This window comes from Grus americana, chromosome Z, assembly GCF_028858705.1.
Source record: "Grus americana isolate bGruAme1 chromosome Z, bGruAme1.mat, whole genome shotgun sequence".
Taxonomy (NCBI): Eukaryota; Metazoa; Chordata; class Aves; order Gruiformes; family Gruidae; genus Grus; species Grus americana.
In genome coordinates, this window is record NC_072891.1 from 25768661 (window position 1) to 25779964 (window position 11304).

The following is an 11304-nucleotide window of genomic DNA, read 5'->3' on the forward strand; positions in this document are numbered from 1 at the left end:
AGGGGCAAAAATATAACTATTCCAGTAATAAAAGCTTGTCACAACATAACTTTCCTCTGTGACAGTATGTAGTATTTGCTGTGCATTAGCATTAGTATTTACTGTGACAGTGAAGGTGTTGCATCCAAGTATTTCGCAAAGGGCTGGAGGTGCTGAGTGCTGGGGTTCCATCAAAGGGCTCAGGGTGGGGAAGAGAGAGGACACCCCCATGCCAGCCTCTGTGCCCTGCCTGCTGTGAAGGGGGGCAGCCCCAGGAGCACTGGGGCCAGGGCATCTTCCCAGGGGGCCGCAGGGGACATCCCTGCTCCTGCTGCCCCCAAAAGCATCCCTTGCTGCTTGCTGGGTTACTTGGCTCTGGTGGATGAGCGGCTGGCAGCGGCCGCCCCTTTCTGCCACTCTCCTTTGACTGTCTGTGGGATTTGTGCTTTGCAGTCCCCTCCCCAAGATGCTGCCTGGACCCCAGCTCAGGTTTGGAAAGATTCCCCCCACAATGTGTTTTCCAAAATCCTGCCCTCTATCCCAGCACCAATCTCATGAGCTGCCTTCTCCCTAGCGTGCAAAGCACCAGGAGAGCACAGGTCCCACAGCTGAGCACTGCCCCACACCGCCCCGAGCTGCCCCACATGGAGAAACACGGCCCCCAGCACTCTCAGAGAGCCAGAGCCCACCTTAAGCCTACCTCTGCCCTAAACTCTGGGGGCATGGACAGCTTCATACCTTCTCTATCCTTTTTTTTAAACCTTGTGATAACCTTGGCAAAGGGGAAAAAACAACATAATCATAAGAGAGCCCTCTGCTGGTAAATTAATTTCTGGCTGGAGAAGAAATGACAAAATTTGGCTTGCGTTGGGTTTCTTCTCTACCCTGTCAGCAGATCCATAAGGTTATACAAAACAGCGTCCTTTCATAACTGCATTAAAGGAACAAGGACATCTGAAAATCTGTGTGCTGGGAAGACAGTGGTGAACAAGGTCCCCAGGTTAGGGAAATCAAGTTAGGACAGTTTGCTGCTGATTTCCTGGGGCAGATTTAACTATTGAGTTAAAACCCACCGACATTAGAGGTGACATTACAATGTAAGTCAAAGGAAGACGCTGCGGGAGTTCAGGCTGGAGAGGAGAGGACACGCTCCCCATCCCCTGTCCACACACTGATGATCCAGGTGCATTGCTTATGTGATGAATATCAAGTTCTCATACAAGGCACAAATCTGGACTGCCCTTTGTGCCACAAGGGCTGTCATCCAAGTGCTGGGTATGAATGCTGCTCTCCCCAATCTCTGCATTTCAGTCCCATGACAGCAGATGTACTGATGTACCGACTCTGCTAGGACAATATCATCACCTTTGCAAATGCATTTAGGGTTGAAATAAACCCAGGGGAGAGCAGACAGCCGATTAGGTGAGGTTGGCACTGCTGTGTGGCTGGAAGGTAATCACTGCAGTGTCCGTCTGCAAGCAAGGAGGATCATAGCCAGGGCAGGAAGGCAATCCTTCCTTCCCTACGTAGCTTTATCATAACCCTCCCTGGGATTTTGCCATCAGTTCCAACCATTTGGTTATCCGTGACGTATGACAGAGAAAGGGAAAAGCATGAAAAAAGTATAGGTGAGGGATACTATGCTTCAGGTATTTCTATTATCTTTCTCCATCAAGATTATTCAAATAAAAAAATGTCCCCAGCAGTCTTTCTCCCGTCACTGCTGACAGCTGTGAGTGCCAAGCCATGGGGGGTGTCCCCTTGTTTTCGGCCACTGGCCACACGCAGAAGAGAGCAGCACGTCTGTATGGGACTGCCCCTGAGGAGGGAGGAATTCCTCAAAACCACGACTCTGTGAGCCCCTTCAATATTTATAAGTTGCATTAACCCTGAGCACCACATGTTAAGGTATGGATCTAAAAGCTGCTTGATAACACACAGAGAAATACCACATTGATGATCTATGGCAAGGAGAAATACATCTGGGAGATAATGACAACTTGTTGCAGTTTTAAACTGTGACCAAATGTGATTATCTGAAGTAAAAATATGCTACTAATCATTTGGCAAGAGGTCAAACATACTTCAGCTTCGTGGTTCCCCTGCAAAGCCCAACAATAAAAAGTGGATGGAACGAACTGCGTGAAGGCTTTTTTCTCACTAAGATCAGCTTTTTATGTTCATCTATTGAATTTTAAAACAGCCACTTTGGAGAGGGAGCTTTAATAAACTGACCTATTCTCTGCAACGCTGGTTTCATATTTTTCATCTCTTTCCTAATATAATCGATAGTAAAGAAAAGATTGGGCTGTAAGTAAAATTGCTCATGTGGGCAGTCAATGGCAAGCACTGAGAGGATGTTTTTACACTCTTAATAACAATTAACATCTCGGAGAGGGTGTTGCAGCCATCAGTGGGGCTGGGGTTAGTGCACTGTCAGCGGGAACCACTTCCATCGGACCACACACCTCTGCCACACCACAAACTTCTCATTTTTTGGAAAGGATTAGTTGATCTCTGCTGTGGAAGGTGGGAAGAGGTACCAAATGACACCAGACCGGAATCAGGTACTTCCACAAACTTTTAACAGTGCCACGAGGCATCCAGTTATGAGCAGGTTGGGATTTTCATCATCTAAGTGGCAGTCAGATCTCAGTAGCATGCAAGGAGTCAGTCCCAAGCACCAAGAAACTGGGAGAGTTTCACACAAAATCCCCTGGGATCAGAGACACTGCGTTCCTGTTCACACGGAGGGCTGCTGCACGATGTACCTCTCTGTCCCATAGCTTGGGAAACTCAGTCCTTTGCTGGAACCGATGTCATCTGATCTTTCTTTTTCCCCTCACACCTTCACTGTGTGTTCATGGGCTTGTTTTCCTTATAGCTTGCTTTAGCCAGCTTGTTCTAAACTACCCACTGCTCCGGGTGGCCAAGAATTATCACTGAAATAATCAATCAAGAACAATGGAGGAGATATTCAAAAGCACAGATGAGCATGAGAGTCTCATTTGTGTCTTTGAAAATTCCCCTTATTAGTATTACAAGCATATGTTGAGAAGGATGCCTGATAGTGGCAGTCCATATGGCAAAAAGAAATACAGTGTTCAAATAACAAGAGACACGTTTGCCAAAAGCCAGTACAGAAGCATCACCGGATTACATCCCAGGTGTTAAATGCATTCCCCCAGGCACTCTGCTCAAACACCTTTGCTGTATGTCAGACCCTTGCTCAGCACCTTCTTCAAAGAGAAGAAATAAAAGCTTTCAGAGAATCTGGTGAGATACCCAGAATCAGTGTTGCAACATAGCAACCACTTTGCAGTGCCTCCAAAACCACCCAGCAAATGCAATATTCCTCTTGCTTTCTCATTCTGGTTTCTACTGGTTCCATGAAACTAAAATCTCATCTCTACACAAGCTTTCCTCTATAATTCACTCTCCGATCTCTGTTTAAAATGCACCAGATTCCAGCTATAAACTGCTTCAAATATCCTGAGAACTTCTGCAAAGCACAATGCAAATTTGAAAAGTTCAAGCCTGGTGCTAATGCAATAAAAGAAGGCGAATATGATTCCAGATATACAGTTGGTGTAATGCCTTTAGGAACTGCTCCATCAGTTTGATTTAGAAAATGATTGTATTATGTTAAAACAACTAAATTGGATAAGAGGGAGAGGGATTTGTTGACGTAAATCTTGTCTCTGAGTTCCAAACCCCTCCAAGTAAATGCAAATAAGAAAATATATACGGGGAGAACTGCCAATTTCCCTTGAGGAGATCTTTTTTCAAGGAAGTAAAAGTCCATATTGGAAATCAATCCAGTTGTTTATAAAGCAAGAAACCTCTATTGGAAGTCAGTGGGAAGGAACATTGGAAGCAAACCATCAAATAGCAGAGAACAAAGGGAAAAAATACCCAAACTATATATCCCAAACTTATTGTTTTCAATTAATGGTTCTGATTCTGACGTCATCTGCAATAAATTGGGAGTAACTTAGCATGTGTCAGCTGAACACCACCAGCTCAAAGCAAACAAAACACAATGGAAGAGCAATCAGTTTTAGTAAGGATCACTGTGAATAACCAGCATGGGGAAGAAACGAGGCAGGAACAACCTTAGGCAGCAGAAATTCTTTGAATATTTTGCATGGATCTGACATGGTGTGCCAGTAGCAATCTTCAGCCTACCAACTGACAATGATAGCTATTCACTGTCATATTTCTCCTGCCAGAAGAGTCCTGCCAAACAATATCAGCCTAGTGGGAACAGGGAGCCTGGGCAGAGCCCCTGGTAGGAGATGAAGGATTTGCCTCCCTTCTCCTTTCCTCTGTTCCTACAGATCCCTAAAATCGGGAGGAAGAGAGGCAGGGAACAGAGCCTGCTGGAGGCACCTTCCCACAGACAGCTGTGATTTTACCAATAAATTCTTCTTCCAGCCCAGCCTTGTTTGTCCCCAACCTCCTGCTTAAATAAGTAATTGAATATTGCTTGGCTGAATTAAATAGAAGATCTGGGAAATAAGTGCAGCTTCATGCTGTAGAAATGATGGGAAAAATTATCGATATGTACATCTGTATAATGCTAAACAGCTGTCAAGAAGTAAAAAGAAACAAATCTGAAATGACATTGTTATGCATCCCCATACAAAATTCTTTCCCTGTAACCATTACTGCTCCTTCATCCGTTACGCCAGTAGAGAAACATTTGCTAGGTGGTGAATTAACTCATTAAGATTATTCAAAGTTTTGATTGCTGAGCAATGGCCAAAGCCTGTTTGGTTACTGTCCTGCTGCCCACAGGCTGGTGTGGCCACGCCGGTCACTTGCAGCCCTTCGTCCGGGCGGACGGCGGTGGCAGCGATGGTGACGGCTGCCCCGCTCAGCGCAGGTGCTGGTGCAGGTCCAGGGGACCTCAAGCCATGCACTGGGCACCGGCTTTGGGGAGAGGGAACCATTTTAAGGGTTGCCAGCCTGGAGGTGCCTGGATCCTAGCCTCAACTCATCCTTAATTTGAGCCAAGTCATCATGCAAGCAAATGTGAGTAAGGTAGTCATAAATCCCAACAGGCAGCACGGTTGCAAAGCTTATTACAGACAGAGGCTGATAGAAATGGAAAAACCCATGCTTTATCTCCTCCTGCGCAGAGGGTGCAATCACAAGGGCATCTTGCCCTCGCTGCGAAGCCACAGACCTTGGTGATTGTGGGGGACGGGGACTCGTCCCTGGGCCAGCGGCAGGAGCAAGCCGGCTTCAGTGCCTCTGCCTGCCCAGGCACCGCTGCTCCTCGGCCAGTGACCGCTCTCGCTTCTCCAGAACTGCTATCATCTTCTTGGCAGACTGGGCGTTCTCACTTCTTGTCTCAGTGGTACATATTAACACCTGCCCTAGCGCTTGACTAAACCTTGAGCATGTTACTGATCCGTTAAAGAGTAAAATGTCCTTTCCTGCTCGGCACAGTAATGGCCTGCCTGAGAGCCTTGCCATACACTGAATCAAACATGGTCTGTGACCGTGCAGACTAGTGCCCACCTATTGTTCAGGCATTTAAGTTAGATCAGTGACGCCAACCAGCATCGCCTCTTTCACCAAGATGAAACAAAAATGGGTATGGCAATCCATTTGGAAGAGGCTCATCTCACCCTGGTTTTTTGAGGAAGGCAGGGGCAATTATTCTGAGAAAGCAGAAAACAGCAACAGCTCATCACCAGCTCATGCCCTTCCATGGGCCAAATAAAGAAGGTTTTTTCATTCTCTTTTACTGACATACGGGTCAGCCTTCAACAAGGAGGCATGCCCTAATACCAGGGCTCTCATCCCATGAGGACAGGGATGAAGCTAAGGGCCAGCATTCATGGCTACCGAACCACTGGAGGAATGGGTTTATGCAGGGAAGAGAAAGCAAGCAGAGTGCCTTTCCTTGGACTTCAATGGTTAAAACCAGGAGATCCCAAACTGCTGTATGACTACACCATCTCAGCCCAGGAGAGGACCCATGTTTCCTCACAGACAGGGCTGCGGAAAGTGAAGCAACCAGAGATCAAAAAAAAAAAAATCACCTGCCATTTGGCCAATATTATATCAAATAAAAACTCTTCTTTTCTCCTTGAGAGCCAGTTTCAACTGATGCTCATAGATACTCTTGCATTGTCAGCTCATATTTTTGTGATCCTTCCCAGGGGACTGAAAGAACCTTATTAGCATTAGATAATTTAGTCTTCTATTACCCTGTTTAAATTGTGACTGTGACACAGCATGAGGGGCACAGGTACAAACTAAATGCAAAGGAACAGCTAAGCTCACTGGAAGTCTCACTTGGTGTCTTGCGGAAATCCCTGTGGAGAGGCATCGTCTGCTGCTACCTCACTGCAAAGGCCCATCACTCAAGCCACAGCAATTCATTTTTTATCACAGGAGAGGGAGTTGGTTGAGATGGCATCATCACAATTCCATTTTTACCCCGAGAAGAGCTTAGCCTCTACCAGTGCTTGTCCTCAGACCTTACCCCACTCCTGCCCAGTACCACCCTGACGCGACAGTCTGCTTCCACTCCTGCAATGTCCATGATCAAAAATGGCATGGGCACACCTCTGAGATGTAAAAATGTTTCTCCTTCCTCTTGGAAATCCCTAGGTCAGCTGTACATTGCCATGACACTCTCGTAAGAAAGGGAAAAATATGTTCATCTGAAAACCTCAGGTGGTGGAAAGAGGGGTTTTCATCCTAAAACATCCCACTGCTGCCTCTGGTGCTAGTAAGGGTCATCGTGGCCTTGCGCACGGCCAGCTTGCAGCCCTGACAGTGATTTCTTTTCCCAAGGTCACCTGCAGGAAAATCAGAAAGAGGAATAAGGCATCCCGACTCCAAATCTTACACTTCAATCACATGGCCAATGCTTCCTTCTTTTGCCTTTGCCAGTTTTATACTGACCTGCTTGCAATGACATTCATGCTGTACAGCACCTCTCTCCTCCCAACAAAAATGAACAGAAGTCACTGCTGGTTTAAAAAATGAAGCAAACAAACTTTTCAATAATTCTAACAATTGCTCAGAAAAGATGAAAGCACTCCAGAAACCTGGTCTCTAGAGCAGTAACTGTTCTATCTGGACTGCTCCACTTCCCCTTGCCATTTCCACCGCGAAAAACCAAACTCGTGTATCACACTTTACTCGACAGCATATCAAGGTCTACCATTCTGTACCAACCTGAGGAAAATACAGAGGGGGAGTACAATAGCTAGAACAACTATGTCTATGTATGTATCAGCCAGATCTATACTGCTGGATAAATATACCCTACAAAAATCCCTGGGAGAAGGCCAATTACAGTAACAGTGGCTTATCTGCATGATATTTGATTAACTGAAAAGGAGCTAAACAGTGATTTCTCTTTGGCAACCTGTCCTATTGCCTCCTTGAACGGTAGAGTATTGAAAAAAGAAAGCAAAAAGCCTATTTTTAGATAGATTGAGTTCTTGCCAATGCCCCGTTCCTGTGTCCCGGGCAGGTGCCACCCACCGAAGGTTTGGGGAAGAAGAGTGTCATCGTTGCCGGGAGGGCTGGCAGCCTGCGTCCCCGCAGCACCACGCACAGCACCGCGGCCACCGCACCAGGATCTCCTGGGGGGCTTCGCAGGCAAGAGGTGCAAGGCAAAAGCCAAGTTCCCTTGAAATTAATAGCAAAACTGCCGAATTCAGAGAGTTTTGTGGCAGGCACTTCCATTTCTGACTTCATTTACTGCAACAGCTAATTAAATACATTTCAACTAACATTCACGCCACTGGCACATCATGTTGCCCTGGCTGGCACCCCGGGCGAACCTGGGCACAGTGATTCATCCCAGGGACGAGACTCTTCTGGCAGCCTGGGGTGGCGGAGTCCACACTGAAGGAGCACCCACATGTCTGTGTGAGGCAGGACCAGGAGTCCACAATGGTAGAAAGATAATTCAATTCTCCTTTGGGAAGAAAAAAAAAAAATCCCTGTGGAAAACACTCAAGTAAATACAATTCACACCTGTTTTTCTGCTAGAAGTCTGGCCCCAGGGTATGTGTAATTATGCCAATTAGAAAAACTCTTATTTGGGGACATTAACCGTGCAACTTCAAAAAGTCTTCACATTAAAGACATACTTCTCTTATAAAACTGAAATAATCCTGCTTGGATGTTAACTATTTTGTAAGCATCAGACATTATACTATTTGCATCACGATGGGGATGGCAGAACTTCTCGGGAGAACCTCACATGGATATTTCAAGAGTTTCTTTTTTTCTTCCAGTTTTCTATGTGCAAAACCTAATGGCTTGTTCTTCTCTTTTCTCAGAGAGAAAAAAATGATACTGATTCCAGGCAACACTGAAATACAAGGCTCTGCCAGATGTTACATAAACGATGATGTAATGCTGAAGTATTTCATTACACATGCAGCTCTGTTCTTCAGCCCAGCAGTGATTTATTACATTTTGTCAATCCCATTTTATGTACCCACATCATTTTTACATCATTTTTCTTCATGACATTGTTACGTTCTCACAGAAGCACATAGAGATAACATCATAACAGTGCAGGCAATGAAGTTAGCATTTTACAAATAATGTTACTAATAAATAAGTATACCAGTGAGGGGGAAATGGTCTGTCTGAGAGAGTGAAAAGCAAATTTACCTTTGAATAATCTGATGGGGGAAGAGGCCATAGGTCCAGTAAGAAAACTGAGTTTGTATCCTCTCGGAGCATCTTCTGCCTTCATGCAGAACGGTGAGGAAATGCTGTTCTTGCCTCTTTTCAGTTTAATCTCACATTCTCTTTGTTTTCCTAATGTGTTCTATGTGCTGCCGGCTAGATCTCGTACACCAGCTGCTTGGTCAAACAGATTCATCAGCAAGTGTGAGAAGATCAACGTTTAAAATCTATTTTGATCCTGAAATTATCAAGCCATCGGATATATTAGCTTTTTTTTTTCCTGATCTTCCATCAAGTTTTGTTAGAAAAAGCACGCCCAGAAACATCGCTTCTTATCGGAAGAAAAAGAATTCCAGAAACTATAAGCCGAAAAGATATGAAGGTCGTGTCAAAATAATGCAGCAGGATACTTAAAAGATGCATTCCTACAGCAATATGGTTAAAGAAAACAACCCTTCTAATGAGCAGGATGCCAAAAATCCTGTTAGGTGACTGAAACAGAGAAGTCCTCTTTTCTAGCAGACAGCCATTAACCTGCATCATGCAAAATGTTGCAGGGAGAAGCTGCAGTTGGTAGTAATTTAAAGTTTCCTTCTTCAAAGGAGCACAGGGCTTTTGCTATGCCACTAGAAAATCGAAGAAATCTGCTATTTTAAATGATATGTCCCCCTTGGCATATAAAAGGCATATCCCTGTTTTATGCGGCGTCTCTGCAAGCAGTATTTGTTACTGTTAAGGTACAGGTCAGCAGAAGACTCAAGTATATGCTTAATTCTCATTAATTTCTATGGTTAAGCACATGCTTAGACATTTGGCTAAACCAAAGCTTCCTTCTCCTGTTCTTTGGGATATGCTTGGGCCCTATTCCAAAGCCCGTTAAAATTTGTCTGAGACCACCCACCAAATGCACTGCATCTGGGATTTCATTGCAGAGCACTCAGCCTACCCTAAAATGTCAGTGTTTCACAGAGATGTGCTTCTACACTTACAAATAGCTGAGTGCTTGACCAATCTGGATGTCAAAAACAAGCAGTCCAGAAAGGAAACTGCTTTCTGCTCCAGGACATCTCTGAGTAGCTGTCTGGTCCGCAGACTACTCTTACTGCCTAAAATGAGTGAAGAGATAAGCTGGGTTTATTTTGAATCCCCGCTTGGGCTTCAGACCACTCACAATTAATCCCCTAGTTGCACTGGTAGGTTGGGGCTCACCACTTACTTATCTTTGTGTTCCACAGCTGGTGAGACTCCCCTTTCCACCAAAGGTAAGCAGAGAGTAGAAGTGGAGAAATCTCAACATACCACAACTTTTTCCGTCTCTACTTAGCATAAGTTCTTGCCAAGCCGAATCTTTTTTAAAAAATTATACCATTCTGCCTTTATTGTTTATTTACTTATCTAGACCCAGCCAGCCATGGCACTGCATTAAGTCATCTCTACTGCCATTACGCAGTTCAGAACAGAAGTGTGTGAGCACGGAGGAGGGAAAGGACTTGCCCAAGGCCACGCAAAAGAACGGCAGAGCCAGAAGCAGAGCCAGATCTCCTCAGCCCCTGTCCTCTCACTGGAGCTTGCTATTACAGCGAAATGCTGACTGAGAGCAGTTTCGTCTCTTGTGGGTAACTTCAAGCAAAACATTCATGGGTAGTTTTGGAGGTTCGGCCTCTTGACTGGCTCATTTGGGGCTCACGTCTCTGGAGTTCCTCAGCGGCACGTGAGATGCTGAGCGGCCGGTGTGACGGCATGTTTCTGGCAGGGCAACACACCCTGCCTGGCTCCAGGCGTTGCTCACGGAGCCCATCAGGCTCTGAGGACATTTCCATGGTTTGGCTCAGAAGCCAGCATGGCTTTTTGGGGGGGGGAGAGGAAGGACTGGGTGTTCAGCTGTCTCACAAAGACTGAAATAACTGCCAGCACTCCAACAACACAATGCAGTCATCCTCTCAGCCTTGTCCTGTGTAAGGATACCTAGAAATGGAGAAAGAGCTTTTAAGGCACCGTGGCATACATGAGGATATAACCCCTTCATGGGTGCAGGCTGCTTTTATCTTCTCATCAGAGTAAAAAAAAAAAAAAGAAAGAAAGAAAAGTTTACTATCTAACTAGCCATGAGATTTAAACTGGGGCAAATAGGAGTTTGATTTCTTTTCAGATAAAAGAGATGTTACAAATGAGAATTTTATCTTGCATGGAGGCGTGACAAAGTATGAGACAGAATCCTTCTTGATTACAATCTTCCATCATTTTGATTTTATAATTACTGAATGGAATCAATCAGCTTTCAATTGTTACCTTGGCGAAAGATTAAAACATCATTACTTGTCATACATATTTCACACTTTAGCAAATTTTAATAAACTGAATGCATGAGAAATGGTCATATTATCTTTCACGGCACTGGGATGCTAATGACATTTCTATTGATTTTAATTCGCATTTGTTGGTCAAAATAACTCAGATTCAGGCAAGGCACGGACTCCCATAATCAACACTAACAAATGAAGACTGCTGAGCACTGGAATGGCTAAAATGGAATCATTAATCAGAAATATCATAAAATAATTGCCAATGAGCTAGGGAGTCTTATCTTCCTAATGACCATCCTTTATGGTCTATCGATCCATTTGTAAGGGGTACATGTTGGTGATC